Here is a 21,412-nt window from a genome sequence, read left to right as displayed (position 1 = left end):
AGGGGACTTGGACAAAAGAAGGTCAACTTTTGGTTATGCCTTTACATGTGCAGAAGGACTAATTAGTTGGAGGGCACTACCACAACCAATTACAGCTTTGTCCACCACAAAGGCAGAGTACATTGCTTTGGTCGAAGCTAGAAATAAAGTAATTGTTGGTGTAAAAGGCTGGCTCGATACAATCCAATATGTGTGTGGAGAGAGTCCAACATTAGAGAAGTACAACAATAATCTAAGATTTAAATATACGTGTCAACTTCTAATTGCGCCAAGGTCTTTCAACATAAAATCTCACACCTAAGGTCCATTGGGCTAGATACCACCCTGGGGATTGAGCCTAGGTGTTTAAGTAGGGACAATATTGGTGCATGGCAGTTGTAGTAGTTGACACTTATGGAGCTCGTGACACAACATTTAGTATCAAGTCCTTGGTTTAAAGTGTTCTACGATGTCAAAAGGAAAGGCGACCGTGGACCTAAGGCTTGCGCTAAAACCTTTTGATGACAATGATAACTTCATTGATTGGCAAACAATGATGAATAATATACTGATAAACTAAGATTTGGATAATGCACTCATTGGTGAGAAGCCTACGACCATGACATCAGAGGCATGCACCAAGGTTCTCAAGAAGGCTAGGAACACCATCAAAACCCATCTCACAAGATCAGTCAGGTCCCATATCACAGAAAAGACAATCGTTAAGGAAACATGGGACAAGTTGAAGCATGTTTATAGGGGCAAAATTGTGTCCAACAAACTTTTTCTCAAAGATGAATTATTCAGGCTTCAACTAAAAGAAGAAGGTGATACTGAAGATCACATATGTAGGTTCTAGAATTGCATAGCCAATCATCAGAAGGTCGAAGAAATTTACAAAGACGATGATATGGCTATCATCTTGTTGAGGTCTCTACCTTCAACTTTCAAGCTCTTTCGAACAACTCTAATGTTTGGAAAGGAGTCCTTGAAGCTCAAAGACATAAGTCAAGCCCTTCAGTCATATGCTAAACTGGATGATATAACTGAGAGCTCTCAAAGCCTTTATGCCAAAGATAAGGATAATGAACATGAAAAGACAAAGGAAGATAAGAGCAGCAACATGGGTAGGTCGGAATCCAATAAGTAAAAGGAAGGGAAAATTTGAAATAGGTCCAATTTTATAGGCCTACTTTTGAAATAGGTCCCATTTTTAGTGACTTTTGACTTTTGAAATAGGTCCAATTTTTAGTTACTTTGGATACATATCAAAAGACCCCAAGAAGGAAACGAAGGAAGGTTGCTTCGGTGTGGTTATGCCAACTCAAATTTTAAAGAAAGGAATTGATATTTCTTATACCTTTGTTGAATCATCTTTGCATAAGCAAAGACTAATCACCCTTGAGAGAGGGCCTTCATTCCTAGCTTCTTTGCTCCATGAATTTCTTGGAAGAGGATTGAAGAATGGATTCTCCAAGTTCCCAAGAGAGGGAACCTCTAAGTGTCGACACCAAGGATGATGAAGAAAGAAGATGAGTGCCATTGGAAGAGTTTGAAGCTATTGAAACTCCCTCAATGTGGGAGGCCTATCCTAAAAAGCATAAAAAATCATAAAAAATTCATGAAATAATCCATACAAATCTATAATACAAATCCATATAAATATGCCAAAGTCCTTTGAGAATTTGTAGAGTCTATTAAAATCCTTTGAAATCTTTCACTTTAAAAAAAAATCTATTAAAACTCTCTTAAATCCAAATTGACAACACCTGTAAATTTGTAGTGACTGAAGGTCAGATTAGAGCATTAAATTTCAAAATCTTCAAATCAACATTAACAGTCATAAAAAAAAGCAACAAAATTTTCCAACCGAAGGGCCAAATCTGAATATGGTATGACGTGGAATAGAAGTCCACACCCTTGCTGTCAAATTTGACAGCATCGTTAAATATTTTTAATTCATTATTAAATACTTTTTCCAGGTCATGGATCCACCTTCCTTCAAAGAACTAAAAAAGACAAAAATATCATCTTCTTCATCATTTTTAATTCCTTCCACCTGCAATTCCAAAAGCTTCAAACTTCTTCATTCCCGATCTGCAATTCCAACCGCATCTCTGTCTCTAATCATTTGCATAGTCCCCCCAAAACTTTTCTCATTACCCTTGCTTTCTCCTTTTTCGTTGTCGTCGTCTTCTCTCTTTGCACCTTGGGTTGATCACTTAGAGTAGCTCCAGCGTGTGCTGGAGCCCGAGGGACAGGCGAGGGAACAGGGCCAGAGAGCCCGAGCATACCCAAAGGAAAGGCTCGGCACGAGTTGCCATCCCGAGAGCCCGAAGGCAACGTGACGTGGGCTGACACCACGGCAACGTCAGCCACAATATAAAATTAATAAAAATATAAAATATTAATAAAAAAAGTAAAATTTAAAAAAAAAAATTAAAAAACCCAATAAGCTTCAAACTCAACGGCACTCGCTGGAGTTCGTCACCGAGGCTGATGAACATCCACAGACAAATGGCAGAGATCCAGTCCCTCCTCCGTCGCAGCTACCACCGCACCCCACACTGCATTCGCCTCCACGCACTTGTGATCCCCTTCCTTCCACTTGCGCGCCCAGATCGCACGATTTGGGATTTGTTTTTGGGGGAGAGAGAGAGAGAGAGGGAGAGAGAGGGAGAGAGAGATTTTAACTAAGGAGTTGGCGATCCTTTACCTACTTAACTAAGGAAAAACTGAAGTTTTGCACGGATCGGCTATTGATGTTGTCAGAGTCTGAGGCCCTGCCTCTGGAGCTAAAGTGAGAGAGAGCTGCTGAGCTTGAAAAAGAAAGAAAAAAAAAAACACACAGCTTTTGGAATGGTGCATTGGTACCATGTGAAAAGAAGAAGAAAAAAAATAATAAACAAACGATTTTGGAATGGTGCATCGGCACCATGTGAAAAAAAAACAAAGGTTTTGGAATGGTGTGCTGCACCATGTGAATTGAAAAAATTAAAAAAATAAAAATAAATGTTTTAATAGAAAGTGGTACAACGAGACCGATTTAAAATTGTCACAGCCCGTCCCGAAATGTTTAGTTTCGACGGTGTGAAATGACGGTTTTACCCTTGAACGTATGTGGGATGGTGTGGTTTAAGCTTTGGTTGTGGACAAATTATGTATTTTCTTAAGTTTTGGGACCCAATTGGAACTTAGATTTTTTTTTTGTTTTGATTGGGACCAAATCTAGACCACAACCACACTCTCTCTCTCTATCTCTCCCGTGTACACTCTCTCTTTTCCCTCAGTTTTTCTTCCTTCGTCCGTACAATTTGTATGGTCACTCTCTCTAAACTCCAACTAGGCACAGATCGAGCTTGTAGACACCGTCATCATCTTCATCTCATCGTCACGAACCCATCTATACCAATTTTGGGCGTGAAAGCTTCGAAAAGCCCAAGAAACCTTAACCTCTGATTTGAATATTGTTCATGCAGCCGTAAATGCATGATTTTAAGAGGATTTCAAGCTTATAGGAAGCTTAAGGACCTCTCCACGAAGCTCGGAGAAGAAAAATGACATGATTTGGACGTCGGGAAGTCGAGATCGATGCATTTGAAGTTTGGCTGGATTATCGAAGGTTCTCTAGCAAATTTCCTTGGATTTTAGGTCCCAAAACAGTTTTCCGGCGACGGCGGCAACTGGCGAGGTTCATCGGAGAAGAAAGAAGAATATTCCATTAAAGTTGACGAAATATTCCTAACGGAGGGTAACGACGTCAATTGTTTCGCATATAAGGGAGACGAGACTTATCCCGAGGACGAGCATAGTCAAGGGTGACTCAGGGGCTACGACCCTTCGACATACCAGTGAGTGGGCATTTGGTTTTCAGTATATACTTATATACTTGATATTTTCCCAGAAAATGCGTTTAAATGAAAATATGCTTTGAAATGCCATGCATATAAATTTATATTCAGCCTATGATTTAGTATATGATGCATAATATGAATTGGTGATGTGGACGCTTAGGTAAGTACCAGGTAAGTTATGTTTTATTATATGAGATATTTATAATATGAGATGTGGTTGAAAGCTCATAAACCTGCACCTCGGGTGATTGTGATTTAGCTAGAGATATGGTACATGCCTGTTTATGATGTCACCTCCCGCACCCTATGCTCACATTGGATCCAATTTAGGTGCATAGTCTTGTCGTACAGACCATTATATGTGGTTCCGACTCGTAGGTGACTAGCGATTTATCGCACAGTTATAATGAGAATGTAGTAAGGAGCATAGTTATATTACACCCAGTCCTGTCGTACAGACCATTACAGTGGTTCCAACTTGTGTGCAGTGTAGTGCCGTATAGGTCACTTACAGTGACTCCGACTAGATTGACTAATGAACTATGAATTCAGCCGTACAGATTTCTGCAGGGGTTCCGGTTAATATGTTATTTTCCATGAATTTATTTTCACTTGAGTTACTTATTCTATTTTATATTTTGGTATGTCATACTTAGGAAAATGGATATGTGAAGCATGATTTGAAATATATATATTCCATTTCTGGGAAAATTATACATGTTTTACGGCGAGAGGTTAGAGCATTTGATAAATGAAATGATTTTGAAAAGCTTTGTTTTTGCCCACTCACACTTTCTATTTTGCGCCCCTCCAGGTTTTAGGTAGACTTGTTGTTGGTGGCATTTGTGGATCTTGGCGGTTCTGACAAAGTATAATATTCGTAGGACTTCTTCTAGTACTGTATAACTAGTACTTGTCTTACTAGACTGCACTTAGACTTCTATACTCTGATTATGTGTATTTACACTTGTATCTCATTCCTAGCACTTTCTGCTTATTATTGCACATTAATTAGCTTTCGGTTTTTTATTTATTCGTATATTTCATATCCTTATCGCTTCCGCACTGTACACATGGCTACGTCACCCTCACGTAACAGTCAGCACGCCTTGATTTTAGGTCGGGGTGTGTCAAAAATTTTATCCGTAATTACAAATAATTTTTTTTTAAATACTAATATTTTATTGCCTATTGCTAGGGTTATTCAATGTAGGGATGGAAATGCAAAAAACAATTATTATTCATTGAGTGGATTAAATAGTGAATAACCCGGGAATGCCTTAGCAATGGTAGAACTGCTCTTATAGTGTCGACCGGTCAAGCTCGTCTCCACTGTCAAGATGGGATTTGATGGCCTCTGAAGGGGTGGGGTGGGGTTTGGAAAATCTGGAAGGGGTTGGGATTTGGGTTGACAGAGAAGAAGAAGTGGAATGGGCTGGGATTTGGGGGCCTCCGAAGAGGTGGGGTGGGATTTCTCTTCGATCTTGATCCACGCAATCACAAAAGTTCAATTTATGCAATACAAGATTGAAACAACAAGGAATTCGAACGTGATTTAGGGTTTCACAATTGAAAAAGTTAATTTTGATAAATAGGAAAAAAACATGAATGCCAAATGGTTCATTATGAACTATTTATACATTTTTTGCTGAAATTATAAAAGTTATTTATACATGTAAAATTTAAAATATAAAACAAAAATTATATAAAAAAAATTAATGTAATAAAATAATAATTTAATTTGACTTATCGAGTAGAGAGCAAAATTTTAAAAAATGTCAAATTACCACATAAGTTATCAAACTCGAATTTTATACTTAAAATTTAACATCTCTTTATCTATGTATATAAAGGGAGAAGGCTAGTTTTGTGAAGCATTTAGAAATGCCAAGAAAGTCCCTTTGTTTTCTTTACAATCAAAGTCCAAAAAATCCCAAAAACAAGGACAAAAACGTAAAAAGGAATTTAACTTATCAGAAACTGTATTGGAAACAAAACATGGTAATTAAAAAAAATCATGATAATTATCCTCTAAAAGTTAGCAGTTATGGAGAGCAGTTAGAAAGTAAGAAGGAGAGTTTGGTGTCTCAAGACTTCACCAAAAAATTTTGGATAAAAAAGCCCCCCAAACAAAAAAAAAAATCAAAACTGGCCGAAAATAGTAGAAACAAATTTGCAAGGGTAATTTTGTCATAAAAAACTGAAATAATAAAAAAAAATGGATTAAAGCCACGTGGGTTAAGTTGTAAAGAGAAGAAGTTTTGCAGTAAAAGAGATAAATGGTAAATACAAACTGTTAAAACCGGATGAATTTCACTCCACTCCATTTGCACGTTGCATTTGCCACCTATAATTCCAGATTATTTTCTCTCTTAATAATTAAAAACATTAAAATAATTAAAAACACCACGTTTATAAGATTGAGGGTCCTCTCCAAATACCCCATTCAAATAAAACTGTAAATTCAAAATTTGCTTTATTTGAAAAAAAAAAAGGCCCGTGCCTCCTCTATTTTAGGAGGGAGAGATATTAATATCTCACAAAAATATATTAAAAAAATAAGAAACTATCACAGCCCGTCCCGGAAAATTATTCTCATGGATGGGAAATGTCGAGAATACCCTTAAACGTTTCATGGGATTTAATATTAGGGTTATTTGGTTGCCCTAGCTTAATTTTGGATAATTTGGGACTTAGACTTTTTGTTTCGTTGTAGATGTGGGTTAGGTGATGTGTTAGTGTGAGGACCACACACACACCCAAAACTTTTTCCCTCTCACCCTCCCGTACTCTCTCTCTCTCTCGAACGCACTCTCTCTCTCTCTCTCTCTCTCTCTCTCTTGTACGGACTACACCCAAAACCCATCGAAAGTGTGAAGATCGAGGGTGTGAAGCACACCATTGTGTTCGTGAGAACCATACGAGTTGAATGGTACCATTTTCAGGTAAGAACTCCTTTGAAAACTCGTGAAATCCGAACCCCGATTTGAGGTACTATTCATGCTCACGTAAAATGTTGATTTTTAGGGAATTTTAAGGACATATGAAGCTTTAGGAGGTCCTAAGGAAGCTCGGAGTGGTTCGTTGGGTGAAATTGGACGTCGGGATCGTGAGTTTCAAGCTTGGCCGGATTTTGTGGAATTTCCCCAGCGAGATTCCATGACTTTTGGAGCTTCAAATTGGTAAGGAAATGTTCTTCAAGTTGTAAGCTTCATTTTGGTGCAAATTTTGTAGGAAATGGATGAAAAATGAGTGAGATATTTGAAAAATTCCCAGTTTTCCGGTGACGGTGATGGTCGCCGGAGTCTGAGGTTGAAGACGACGAAATATTCTGTCAATTCTGACGGAATATTCTAATGCCGTCAGTTAAGTTTAACAGAATCTGCTAGGATTAAGCGGAATATTCCCTAACTGCCGTTACTGTTTCCGTTAGGGTTCCCTGTGCGTGGCCGCGCATCTTGCTGTGCACTCGCCGGCGCGTGGTGACACGTGGGTGGATGAAAAATTATTTTAAAAAATTTGGGACAATCTTGAGATTGTATAGGTCATTGTGGTATATTCATATACCCAATTTGAGCTATGTATGAGAAGTTATTAGTTAGTTTTGCCTATGTGCTTTAAATAACATTTTTATAGTTAATTCGCATATAGGTGAGACTTATCCTAAGGACGAGCGTGTTCAAGGGCGACTCAGGGGCTACGACCCTTCGACATACCAGTGAGTGGGCTTTTGGTTTTCAATAAATATTTATATACTTGATATTTTCCCAAAAATATGTGTTTAAATGAAAGTATGCCTTGAATGCCATGCATATGAATTTATATATTGTATATGAATTGGTATATGATGCATGATATATAATTGTGGTGCTGTGGACGCTCAGGTAAGCTCAAGTAAGTTATGTGAATCATTGATGATATATATGTGATTGAATAACGTTGAGCTAATAAAACTGCACCTAGGGTGATTGTGATTTAGCCAGAGTTATGGCACATGCCTATTTATTATGTCACCTCCCGCACCATATGCTCATATTGGATCCAATTTAGGTGCACAGTCCTATCGTACAGACCATCTTAGGTGGTTCCGACTCGTAGGTGACTAGTGATTTATCGCCCAGCTGTTATGTGAGAGTAGTATTGAGCATGATTATATTACACCCATTATTGTCGTACAGACCTTTTCATTTGGTTTCGACTCTTGTGCAGCATAGTGTTGTATAGGTCATTGTAGTGACTCCGGCTAGATTGACTTTTGAGCTATGAATTCAGCCGTATAGACTACCATAGGGGTTCCGGCTAACATGTTATATTTATATGAAATTTGTTGATGCACAAAATCAGTGAGAACTTTGGTACAACAGAAAGTGTTAAGTTCGTGACCTTCGCTAGATTGCTCCGGTCACTAGTATGGATCAGTATGTAAATGGATAAAGATAGGGAAGCAAACACAAGATGTACGTCGTTCACCCAGATTGGCTACGTCCATGGAGTAGAGGAGTTCTCATTAATTGTGAAGGGTTTACACAAGTACATAGGTTTAAGCTCTCATTTAGTGAGTACAAGTGAATGATTTAGTACAAATGACATTAGGAAATATTGTGAGAGAATGATCTCTATTTATAGAAGAGAGTTTCTAGTTTCATTCTGACATTGACACGTGTCGTGTTGTGATTGGCTTCTGATGTTGACACGTGTCGCGCTATGATTGGTTTTTTATATCGACACGTGTCACGCTGTGATTGGCCTCCTGGTTGGAGGGAAACTCTTCTAGGTCCTTGACGGTATAACGTTGACCGGTGCTCAGTAATTTCGGGATTGGTCAAGTATGGTACAAACAGTGCTCCCCTAAGTTCCCGAGTGAGGGAAGCTCCTTGGTTGGGGACTTGCAAGATCCAAGCCATTGAGTAATCACGAAACTTCTAAGTACTGAAGTGTGGTATCATTTTCACTTGCCTTATCTGTCTCATACGTAGCTGTGGCATCTTATCTGGAAGTATTTTTCCTCCATCCAGGGGTGGTATCTTTAACTGATGAAGATGCACAAGGTAATGTATCAATTTCACTTGAAGCTTACTTGTAGTTTCGGGCTTGGTCAAGTGCGATACAAAACCCTATAGTAGGAGTCCCCCAAGTCGCCGAGTTAGGAGATTTGCCGAAAGAGGTAACAGACAAGGTAAGCAATCAGACTTCCAAGCAAGCAACCTGGATCGGAGGTTCGACTTTGGCTTCCGGTTGATTGTTCTCCTTCTCCTTATGTCGTAAACAGCAACAAGGATAAGGAGAAGCAAATGGAGAATAGATGATATGAGATACTTTTGCTTTTGAAGAAGTAACTTTCCACAGGCTTATTCTTGAACTGGGCTGGAGGGTTTTCTGGTTTCCTCTATAGTATAAGGCCGACTCAAGAGTTTGAGGGTCAAAACAAGTCCATCAAATCAAGAGTGCGTTCGACCTTGATGATATGGGATACTTTTGCTGTTGACGAAGTAATAGATGAATCGGCACGTGTTCCGTTGCGCTTGTCTCCACATGCTTCCTTGTATCCTTCTCACTTGCCCTATCTGTTCCTCATGCAGATGTGGTATATTTTCTGGAAGCATAAGATGTTGAAGATGAGTACTCGAGAGCAATGCTAGGTAAGTAATCAGGCAAGGGGTTCCAGGCAGTCAGTTCCTGACTGGAAGTTTGATTCCAAGTGCTACTGATTGCTCTCTTTCTCCTTGTCTTGCAGGTAAGAACAAGGGCAAAGGAAAAGACAGGGAAAAAGCATGATATGGGATACTCTTGCTTTTAACCTTGATGATATGAGATACTCTTGCTCTGGTGTGGTTGGTTTGCATAGGTATTATTGGGGGGAAGAAAGCTGAGTATTTCAAGAGGCTTCGTTGGGAGTGCCCTCTCAGATATGAGGAAGGGTTGAGCATTTTTGCAGGTTTGCCTGTCCGTGGAGGATGGATATCGACATATATAGGAGTCTCCCTAACAACAAGTAGTAATGCTATTCCTTTACCCTTCTTGGTCGTAGCAATGTAGTGGGAGCTGCAAGCTTCATGTGTTTTAATTTTGTTAGAGCTCTTTGAAAAAGTGGTATGTGGTATTTGGAAAGCTGATGTTGCGTGTGAAGATTGCAGATAAGCTTTATCCAAGGAAATCTGGCTCTCGAAGTTCAGAGAGTGATGCCTCTTCGATTTTCGAACAAGCAATCCTGTCGGGGATCTGGCTCTCGAGATTCGGAGAGAAGTGCCTCTTCGATTTTTGAGAAAGCCATCCTGTTGGAAGTTTGGCTCTTGAGATTCGGAAAGCAGTGCCTCTTCGATTTTTGAGAAAGTAATCATGTTGGGAGTCTGACTCTCGAGATTTGGAGGGCGGTGCCTCTTTGATTTTTGAGCAAGTAATAATGCTATTCCTTTACCCTTCTTGGTCATAGCAATGTAGTGGGAGCCGCAAGCTTCACATGTTTTAACTTTGTCAGAGCGTTTTGAAAAAGTGGTATGTGGTATCTGGAAAGCTGATGTTGCATGTGAAGACTGCAGACAAGCTTTATCTAAGGAAATCTGTCTCTCGAAGTTCGGAGAACAGTGCCTTTTCGATTTTCGAATAAGCAATCCTGTCGGGGATCTGGCTCTCGAGATTCAGAGAACGGCCTCTTCAATTTTTGAGAAAGCAATCCTGTTGGGAGTCTGACTCTTGAGATTCGGATAGCAGTGTCTCTTCGATTTTTGAGAAAGTAATCCTATTGGGAGTCTAGCTCTCGAGATTCGGAGAGTGGTGCCTCTTCGATTTTTGAGCAAGCAATCTAGTTGGGAGTGTTTTCTCGAATGTGAGTAAAGGTTAGGCATTTTTGCCAGTCTGCCTTGCCACGGAGTACGGAGGTTGACACACATTGGGACTTTCTAGTTATCAAGCAGTGGTGCTGTTTCTTTACCCTTGTGGGTAATAGTAGGGTAGCTGGATCTTCAAAATTTATGTGTCTAAACTTTGTCAGAGATCTTTGGCAAAGTTATCTGTGGTACCCGATGAGCTGATGTTGCGTGTGGAAAGTGGTGCCTCTTCGGAATTCGGAGAGTGGTGCCTCTTTGATTCTTGAACCAACGGCCCTGTTGCCTTTTCTTTTATAAGGGCACCAATTGTGTGCAAGAAGTACATTCAGAGAGTTTATTGCTTGTAGGAATTTTCCCTTTACTTCAGAGATTTATTGCACCTCATTTCTCCTTCATCATTTATGAGAATGTCTGGCCCATCCGACCGTCGTTTTGACTTGAACTTTGGTGAAGAGGCATTTATGCCTTCTCAAGACAACATATGGTGCCCATCATTCTTTTCCCCTACTGGTCCTCTTACCGTTGGGGACTTTATGATGAAGAATGATATGACAGCTGCGATGGTGGCTAGGAATCTTCTCACTCCCAAAGATAACAGACTACTTTCCAAACTGTATAATGAGTTGGCTGTTAAGGATTCTCTGGCTCTCAGTGTTCAGTGTGCAGGTTCTGTGTCTAATATGGCCCAATGCCTATTTGCTCGAACTCGCCAAGTTGAATCATTGGTGGCTGAAGTGATAAGTCTCAAACAGGAGATCGGAGGGCTCAAGCATGAGAATAAACAGTTGCACATGCTCGCACATGACTATGCCACAAACATGAAGAGGAAGCTTGACCAGTTGCAAGAATCTGATGGTCAGATTTTGCTTGATCATCAGAGGTTTGTGGGTTTGTTCCAAAGGCATTTATTACCTTCGTCTTCTAGGGATGTATCACGTAATGAAGCTCCAAATGATCAACCTTCGGTGCCTCTTCCTTCTGGGGTTCTACCCAGTACTGAGGCTCCGAATGATCACCTTCCGGTGCCTACTCTTTCTGGGGCTCTGCCAACTGCTTAGACTTCTCATGAGCAACCTTTGTGAAGGCTCCCTCTTGTTTGTTTATTTTGATTCATGTATATGTACATATTTGTAACTTATTGGAGATATCAATAAACAAACTTTGCTTCATTTCAACGTATTGTGTTAAATACACCAAGGCCTTCTTCACTAAGTTCTTTGAATTTTTTATTTTGTTAAAGCTTGTATGTTGAAGCTATGAGAGTGAAGCAGGTATGTTGAGGTAGTGCTCCCTTAATTTCCCGAGTGAGGAAAACTTCTCGGTTGGAGACCTGACAAATCCAAGTCACTGAGTGGTTGTGAGACTTCTGAGTATCAAGGTGCAGTAGCATATGGTAGGAGTCCCCCAAGTCTCCGGTCGAGGGAGTTGACGAATGAGGCATTTCCTTTCTAAGTGGTAGCCCAAAACTCCTCCTTCATATATATTTGTTATGAAAGTTCTTAGGCCCAAAGAAGAGAAGGCCTAGGCAATTTTTTTTTTCGAATTTTTGAATTTTTGAATTTCCGAATTTTCGAATTTCCAAAAAAAAAAATTAAATATATATATATATATATATATATTTTTTTTAAAGCTTTGTAGGTAAAGCTTTGAGGTTGAAGCTTTGTTGGGCACCATGAATTGATTTTGCTTCACACTATCTTGATCAAGATAGTGTGAAGCTTTTGTGGGTCAAGCTTTTGTGGGTCAAGCTTTTATAGGTGAAGCTTTTATGGGGTCAAGCTTTTGTAGGTGAAGCTTTTATGGGTCAAGATTTTAGGGGTGAAGCTTTTGTGGGTGAAGCTTTTGTAGGTCAAGCTTTGTTGGGCACCATGAATTAATTTTGCTTCACACTATCTTGATCAAGATATTGTGAAGCTTTTGCAGGTGAAGCTTTTGTGTGGAAGTTTTGTAGGTCAACTTTTGTGGGTCAAGCTTTTGTAGGTCAAGCTTTTGTGGGTCAAACTTTTGTAGGTGAAGCTTTGGAGTTGAAGCTTTGTAGGTGAAGCGTTGGAGTTAAAGCTTTTGTTGGGTACCATTAATTGATTTTGCTTCACACTATCTTGATGAAGATAGTGTGAAGCTTTTGAGAATTTGTAGTTGTCTTCCATTGATGAAGCTTTGTAGGTGAAGCTTTGGAGTTGAAGTTTTTTTTTTGTTTTTTTTTTTTTTTTGGAAACTAGAAATTTGAAAATGGGGAGAGACAACATATACAAATTTTGCTTCCACACTATTGAGCAAGAGATTATGATGCAAGCCACACCTTGTAGTAGTCGAAGGTTTGGATGAACCATATAAATTGAATTTGCTTCGAACAGTCTTGAATTTGCTTCGAAGGTTTAAGAATTGTAGTTGCCCTCCATTGATGAAGCTTTTGTTGACACCATAAATTGGTTTTGCTTCAAACTGTCTTGATCAAGAGTGTGTGAAGCTTTTGAGAATTGTGGTTGAACACATTTGATGAACCTTTTGTTGGCACCATAAATTGGTTTTGCTTCACACTGTCTTGATCAAGAGTGTGAAGGTTCTAAGAATTATGGTTGTCCTCCATTGATGAAGCTCTTGTTGGCACCATAAATTGGTTTTGCTTCACACTGTCTTGATCAAGAGTATGTGAAGCTTTTGAGAATTGTGGTTGAACTCCTTTGATGAAACTCTTGTTGGCACCATAAAGTGGTTTTGCTTCACACTGTCTTGATCAAGAGTGTGTGAAGCTTTTGAGAATTGTGGTTGCCTTCCATTGATGAAGCTCTTGTTGTTGGCACAAATTGGTTTTGCTTCACACTGTCTTGATCAAGAGTGTGTGACGCTTTTGAGAATTGTGTTTGCCCTCTATTGATGAAGCTCTTGTTGGCACCATAAATTGGTTTTGTTTCATATTGTCTTGATCAAAATTGTGTGAAGCTTTTGAGAATTATGGTTGAACTCCTTTGATGAAGCTCTTGTTGGCACCATAAATTGGTTTTGCTTCACACTGTCTTGATCAACAGTGTGGAAGCAAAATTTGTATATGTTGTCTCTCCCACATTTTCAAATTTCTAGTTTCGAAAAAAAAAAAAAAAAAAAACGAATGAGCACGGGTCAACGTTATATGTTGTCCCCCACTTTGACGGTATATGTTCTTTCACACTGTCTTGATTAAGGTGCAGTAGCATATGGTAGGAGTCCCCCAAGTCTTCGGTCGAGGGAGTTGACGAATGAGGCATTTCCTTTCTAAGTGGTAGCCCAAAACTCCTTCATATATATTTGTTATGAAAGTTGTTAGGCCCAAAGAAGAGGAGGCCTAGGCAATTTTTTTTTTTCGAATTTTCGAATTTTTGAATTTTTGAATTTTTGAATTTCCGAATTTTTGAATTTTCGAAAAAAAAATATTAAATAAATATATATATATATATTTTAAAGCTTTGTAGGTGAAGCTTTGGTGTTGAAGCTTTGTAGGTGAAGCTTTGAGGTTAAAGCTTTGTTGGGCACCATGAATTGATTTTGCTTCACACTATCTTGATCAAGATAGTGTGAAGCTTTTGTGTTGAAGTTTTGTAGGTGAAGCTTTTGTGGGTGAAGCTTTTGTGGGTCAAACTTTTGTAGTTGAAGCTTTTGTGGGTCAAGCTTTTATGGGTCAAGCTTTTGTAGGTGAAGCTTTTATGGGTCAAACTTTTGTGGGTGAAGCTTTTGTGGGTCAAGCTTTTATAGGCCAAGCTTTGTTGGGCACCATGAATTGATTTTGCTTCACACTATCTTGATCAAGATAGTGTGAAGCTTTTGAGAATTTGTAGTTGTCCTCCATTGATGAAGCTTTTATTGGTGAAGCTTTGTGTTGAAGCTTTTATGGGTGAAACTTTTGTGTTGAAGCTTTTGTAGGTGAAGCTTTGGAGTTGAAGCTTTGTAAGTAAATCTTTGGAGTTGAAGCTTTTGTTGGGTACCATGAATTGATTTTGCTTCACACTATCTTGATCAAGATAGTGTAAAGTTTTTGAGAATTTGTAGTTGTCCTCCATTGATGAAGCTTTTGTTGGTGAAGCTTTGTATGTGAAGCTTTGGAGTTGAAGCTTTTTTTGGGTACCATGAATTGATTTTGCTTCACACTATCTTGATAAAGATAGTGTGAAGCTTTTGAGAATTTGTAGTTGTCTTCCATTGATGAAGCTTTTGTTGGTGAAGTTTTTGTGTTGAAGCTTTGTAGGTGAATCTTTGGAGTTGAAGCTTTTTTTGGGTACCATGAATTGATTTTGCTTCACACTATCTTGATCAAGATAGTGTGAAGCTTTTGAGAATTTGTAGTTGTCCTCCATTGATGAAGCTCTTGTTTTTTTTTTTTGGGAAACTAGAAATTTGAAAATGTGGGAGAGACAACATATACAAATTTTGCTTCCACATTGTTGAGCAAGAGATTGTGATGCAAGCCATACCTTGTAGTAGTCGAAGGTTTGGACGAACCATATAAATTGAATTTGCTTCGAACAGTCTTGAATTTGCTTCAAAGGTTTGAGATTGTAATTGCCCTCAATTGATGAAGCTTTTGTTGGCACCATAAATTGGTTTTGCTTCACACTGTCTTGTTCAAGAGTGTGTGAAGCTTTTGAGAATTGTGGTTGAAATCATTTGATGAAGCTTTTGTTGGCACCATAAATTGGTTTTGCTTTACACTGTCTTGATCAAGAGTGTGTGAAGCTTTTGAGAATTGTGGTTGCCCTCCATTGATGAAGATCTTGTTGGCACCATAAATTGGTTTTGCTTCACACTGTCTTGATCAAGAGTGTGTGAAGCTTTTGAGAATTGTGGTTGAACTCCTTTGATGAAGCTCTTGTTGGCACCATAAATTGGTTTTGCTTCACACTGTCTTGATCAAGAGTGTGAAGCTTTTGAGACTTGTGGCTGCCCTCCATTGATGAAGCTCTTGTTGGCACCAGAAATTGGTTTTGCTTCACACTGTCTTGATCAAGAGTGTGTGAAGCTTTTGAGAATTGTGGTTGAACTTCTTTGATGAAGCTCTTGTTGGCAGCATAAATTGCTTTTGCTTCACATTGTCTTGATTAAGAGTGTGTGAAGCTTTCTATGAGTTGTAGTGTTGGCATTGTTACAGAGGGGAAATGTTTGAAGCAGATGAAAGAGGGCTGAATAGCTTGATCTTCGTATGCCATGCATTGAAGTTGTTGTTGGCTTGCAATAAGACTTTGTTGGTGACTATAACTCTTGTTGGGCATAAGTGCTCCCCTAGTTGAGTTGTCAAGCTTGAGGGTTTTTGATTATTTGTGAATGCTGGGAGTTCATATGTACAAGTTGTACCACTTGTCTTCTGGTAGGTGTAATGAATGGTGAGTTGTTTTCATCACTTGGTCGGTGGTACGAAGGTGAGTTCCTTCATCACCTTTCATCACATTTCATCATCTGGTTGGTGGCACGAGGATGAGTTCCTTCTTCACCTAGTTGGTGGCATGAATGGCAAGTTGCCAAATGATATTAGAGTACAGGTTGTACATTTCATCACCTAGTTGGTGGCACGAAGGAGAGTACGGGTTGTACATTTCATCACTTAGTTGGTGTCATGAAGATGAGTTCTTTCTTCACCTGGTTGGTGGCATGAAGGAAAGTACAGGTTGTACATTTCATCACCTGGTTGGTGGCATGAATGGTAAGTTGCCAAATGATATTAGAGTACGGGTTGTACATTTCATCACATGGTTGGTGGCATGAAGGAGAGTACGGGTTGTACATTTCATCACCTGGTTAGTGGCATGAAGATGAGTTCCTTCTTTACATTTCATCACCTGGTTGGTGAGAATAAGGGCAAGGTATCTAGGCACATTGTAGCAAGTGTCGAATGACACAAAGTATGTTGAACCCTTTCAAAGCACAGTTGGCTTATGAATGAATGTGTTCGAATGTATGATTGAACGAATATACTGTGAAGCTATTCGTTTATTTGTATAGTCTTGTTGACATATACTTAGGCTTTGTTTCATGTTGGAAGCATTCATGTTGAAGCTTTGAACCCGAGTGTTTCATTGCTAGGAATGTAAGAGGATTAGGATCAAGTTGTCTAAATCACCTCTTTATTGAATTCATGCCAAATAGTCTTCGTTACATAGGATGTCAAACGGCTGAAGCTTAACACTTGTACAATGTAAGTTTACTTGTAATAGTACTTCAAGTGATCAGCGTTCCATGGATGGCCAAGGGTCTTGCCATCGAAGCTTCTAAGCTCGTAAGAGCCAGGGCGACTGATGCCAACAACTTCAAATGGTCCATCCCAGTTGGGACTAAGTGTTCCTTCACTAGGGACTCTGTCGCAGAGTAATCTTTTCTTCAATACCCAGTCCCCCACTTTGAAAGAACGAGGTTTGACCCTTGAGTCATAATAGTTGGAGATGCGCTGCTTGTAGGCGACATTCCTCAAGTGAGCCTGGTTTCTGTGTTCCTTGACTAGATCTAAGTTAAGGGTAAGTTGTTTGTCATTTTCGCTTTGCACGTAGTTCTGGACTAGAAACGTTGCTTGCTCAAGCTCAACTGGGACAACTGCCTCTGTACCAAAGGCAAATGAGAATAGGGTTTCTCATGTTGATGTCTGATACGAAGTGCGATATGACCAAAGAACTTGCGGTACAAATTCTGGCCAATAACCTTTAGCCTTGTCCAAGCTGGTTTTCAAAGTTCGTTTGATTATTTTGTTGATGGCTTCAACTTGTCCATTAGACTGGGGATGAGCTGGTGAGGCAAAACATAAGTTGATGTTGAACTTAGAGCAGAACATCCTGAACTTCTTGTTGTCGAACTATCGCCCGTTGTCAGTGACTATTGCATTGGGAATGCCGAATCTGCAAAGGATGTTCTTCCATACGAAGTCTTATATTTTTGCCTCAGTAATGGTTGCCAAGGGTTATACTTCGGCCCACTTTGTGAAGTAGTCAACTACAACGATTGCATAGCGAACCTTGCCCTTCCCTACAAGCATTGGGCCGATCAAATCAAGTCCCCATTGGGCGAAGGGCCAAGGGCTGATCATAGGAGTAAGCGGCTCGGGAGGGGAGTGAGGAATAGTTGCGTAGCGTTGACACTTATCACATGAGCGGGATATTCTGATGGCATCTTGGTGGAGTGTTGGCCAGTAATATCTTTGGCGAAAAGCCTTGTGTGCTAGGGATTGAGATCCAGTATGATCTCCGCATACTCCTTCATGTATTTCCCGAAGGACAGTTTCCGCCTCTGCGGGCGTAAGGCATCTTAGGTATGGTAGGTTAAAACCCCGCTTGTAGAGTTGGTCATTAATGATCAAGTAACGGGTAGCCTTGTATCGAATCTACTTAGCTTGGACTTTGTCATTTGGAAGGGTGCCATGAGCAAGGAATCTATAAATCGGGGTAATCCAACTATCTCCTTGTTGTAACTTGCACACTTCCGCAGCCATGGTGCTTGGTGCTGCCAACAATTGGATCTGAATTTTTCTCCCAATCCTGTCTTCCACCGCTAAGGTGAGGCGAGCCAAAGCATCTGCATGACTGTTTGTCGCTCGAGGAATTTGGGTGATCTGGTAGTGGAAGGGCCTGAGCAACAATTGTGTTTGTGCCAAATATGCTACCATGGAGCTATCCTTAGCGTCAAAGTTGTTGGTGACCTAGTTAACCACCAATTGGGAGTCACTGAAGATATCAATTCGTTTAACCCTAAGGTGTTTGGCCAAACGTAAGCCTGCTAGGAGGGCTTCATATTCGGCCTTATTGTTCGACGCCTTGAATTTGAAACGAAAAGCATACTCCATCGCCACTTTGTCAAGGGTCGTAAGGACTAGTCCTGCTCCACAACCCTGTTGGTTGGACGAGCCATCAACATATGGACTCCATGCTAGGGCTGTTGGTTCTATTTTCTAAGCTTCCGAGGATAATGAAACCACTTCTTAGGCGTAGAAACAATGTCAACAGGATATGTGAAGTCGGCGATGAAGTCTGCCACTGCTTGGCCCTTCTCAGCTGGCTTTGGTTGGTAGGAGATTTCAAACTCACCCAATGCTATCGCCCATTTGATCATTCACCCAGAAGTGTCAGGACTTTGGAGTATCTGTCGAAGAGGATGATTGGTAAGCACGATGATGAAGTATGCTTGGAAGTAAGGGCGAAGTTTTCGAGCAGACATGACCAATGCTAGAGCCAATTTCTCAATGTTGGAGTATTGTGTCTCCGCATCTTGTAAGGCCTTGCTAGCATAGTAGACAGACCATTCGACATTACCATCATTTCGAATGAGAACGAAACTTACTGCTGAAGCCGATACCGATAGATAGATAATGAGAATGTCACCAACCTCAGGTTTGGAGAGCAAAGAGGATTTACTCATGTAGTCTTTGAGGTTCTTAAATGCCTCAGCACATTCATCAGTCCATGTAATGTAGTTCTTACTTCCCTTAAGTGCTTTGAAGAAAGGCTCACATCTGTCTGTGGCCTTAGAGATGAACCTAGTTAAGGCTGCCACCTTGCCAATAAGGCTCTGGATGTCTTTTGAAGTTACCAGTTCCTTCATGTCGAGGATTGCTTTGATCTTCTCGGGATTAGCCTCTGAAGGAAAAAATTTATCCTAGCTAAGAACAAGTATGAACATTTGAATACTCATGCAAGCTATTAACACTTTAAAGTAGGCATGCATTCAAAAACAATTCATAAAACCCATGACTTTCAAAGCCTAGTATATGGTGAACCAAAAAAAAAACTCTTTAACAAAATTAAAGAGAAGTAAAGATTTAGTGATTCTTTACCCTTGAAGCTCATCCTTGTTTACACAAGGGATTCACCCAAGTGGAGGGCCTTCAAGTCACCTCCAAGCTCTTTGAATCCTCCTTGTGTTTTCCTCCCTTTAGTGCTCCTTTGATGATTTGAGGAAATAAGGATTTGTTCTCCAAAAAAAACATCAAAAGCTTGATGTCTCTAAGTCTCTTCACCAAGGTTGTATATTGTGAAGATGATATGGATGACTTAGAGAGATTTTAGATGCTAGTAAAAATCCTCTAAGTGGCCGGCCTCTATGTAGAAAAATGAGAGAAAATGTTTCACCCAATTTCTATTAGAAAACCCTAAATGAGAAAATTGCTATAAAGTTGCTTTTATAACATTTTCTTTGGTGAGTGGCAAACTTGTAATTAAGCAAGCTTGCCCATTCACCCTAATGGCCGGCCTCTCCTTGTTATTGGGCTAATTTTCCCATTTTGTTTTAGTTGTCATACAACTTAAACATAATGGGCCTTGTGGACCAAAACACTTTTGGGCCCCAAAACCCAAAACCAACATATAAGCCCAATACGAACTTTTCGTATAATTAATTAACTAATTAATTAATCTTGACCATTCTTCAATTAAACCATTTAATTGCTTATCCATTTCATATAATTTCTTCACTAACATCCTTATGTGGTGTGCGATCCATTAGGTTCCAATTAGCGAGGCAGTGGGCGATGTTACTCTTAACGATCGATTGTGAATTGAAACCACATTTCAATTCTCCCTTAAGATTAGTGTTTGCTAATCTTCAGGGCTTCCACAAACCATGAGTGACACCTAGCAGCATATCATGGTTACCCAAGCTAAGTAGAATTGGTTGGAGAACCTATCCAGTTACAACTACAATGCAATACGGTCCTTCTCTAATACAATACTCTTAATCACATTGTTTAAGTGATAGTTTGTTTCATGTCTACTATCCAATGTGATACTTTCCTATATGACTCCTTTGAATATGATTTGGAACAAACTTCCTAAGTCATATTCATATGCTTTGGCCAAAGACTTTAGAATCATATCTTAGAGTATTCTCCTTCCACCATGGAAGGTTAGAGATCCCTTGTTGTGCATTCATATGCCTACATGACTAGATAGCTTGACCCCAACAATGCCGTGGACAATCCGAAGGAATGCCGTTGACATGATCAAAGATCAAGGACCTAACCATTAGACATCTATGATGCCTCAGGTCAAAGGACTACTTTGCATATTGCAACTTTAGAGTTCATACATGACATGTATGTTCGAACTCTTTTTTGATCGACGTTCAGTGTACTCGATTACTTTTTCGAGCACCTATGTGTTTGTCTCAGTGTCCAACACCAAATGACTTGAGACTAGTTCACACTCACGTTTGAGTCAACATCACACATACTAACCTTAGCGGATTGTCAATGCCCAATTGGCAATCCTATGGCTAGGAACGTTTTAGGAATGAACATAAGAGAGAGGTCTCGATAATCTAACTCATTAGATCACTTCTCTCTTAGAACAAATACATTCCTTGGATTCCCTTATTGCTTAAACACATGATACAATAAATAGTGATTAACAATAAGCTTTGCCCTTCATTAAACATATAAAAGTTTAATACAATAAGTATTCCAAAAGCTATTACATCAAATGAGTGGCTTTGTGGGCATACTTCCAACAATCTCCCACTTGCACTCAAAGCCATCTTCCCATGTATCTAATACCCATCTTATCCATATGACGATCAAGCTGGATTTGAGACATTGGCTTTGTCAGTGGATCTGCTACGTTATCGGCTGAGGCAACTTTGAGGATGTTGACTTTCCCCTCGGCAGCATATCTTGTAATGATATTAAAGCGCCTATCAAAATGCTTGTTCTTTTGATGTGCCCTGGGTTCCTTGGCTTGAGCTATCGCCCCACTATTATCACAGTACAAAGTTACTGGTGATGTAATGGTTGGAACCACTCCAAGTTCAGTAATGAAC

The 21,412-nt window shown here is 39.7% G+C and overlaps 1 long non-coding RNA gene across 1 annotated transcript; it reads left to right on the top strand.

The window, feature by feature from the left end:
* Positions 1 to 1,183: 1,183 nt before the first annotated feature.
* Positions 1,184 to 4,860, top strand: LOC126609379 (uncharacterized). Its single transcript, XR_007618120.1, has 2 exons — positions 1,184 to 3,830; positions 4,648 to 4,860. It is a non-coding gene; the product is annotated as an uncharacterized LOC126609379 (long non-coding RNA).
* The last annotated feature ends 16,552 nt before the right edge of the window (positions 4,861 to 21,412 follow it).

Source organism: Malus sylvestris, chromosome 16 (genome assembly GCF_916048215.2).
Source record: "Malus sylvestris chromosome 16, drMalSylv7.2, whole genome shotgun sequence".
Classification (NCBI taxonomy): Eukaryota; Viridiplantae; Streptophyta; class Magnoliopsida; order Rosales; family Rosaceae; genus Malus; species Malus sylvestris.
This window is presented reverse-complemented; position numbering and strand designations above follow the sequence as displayed.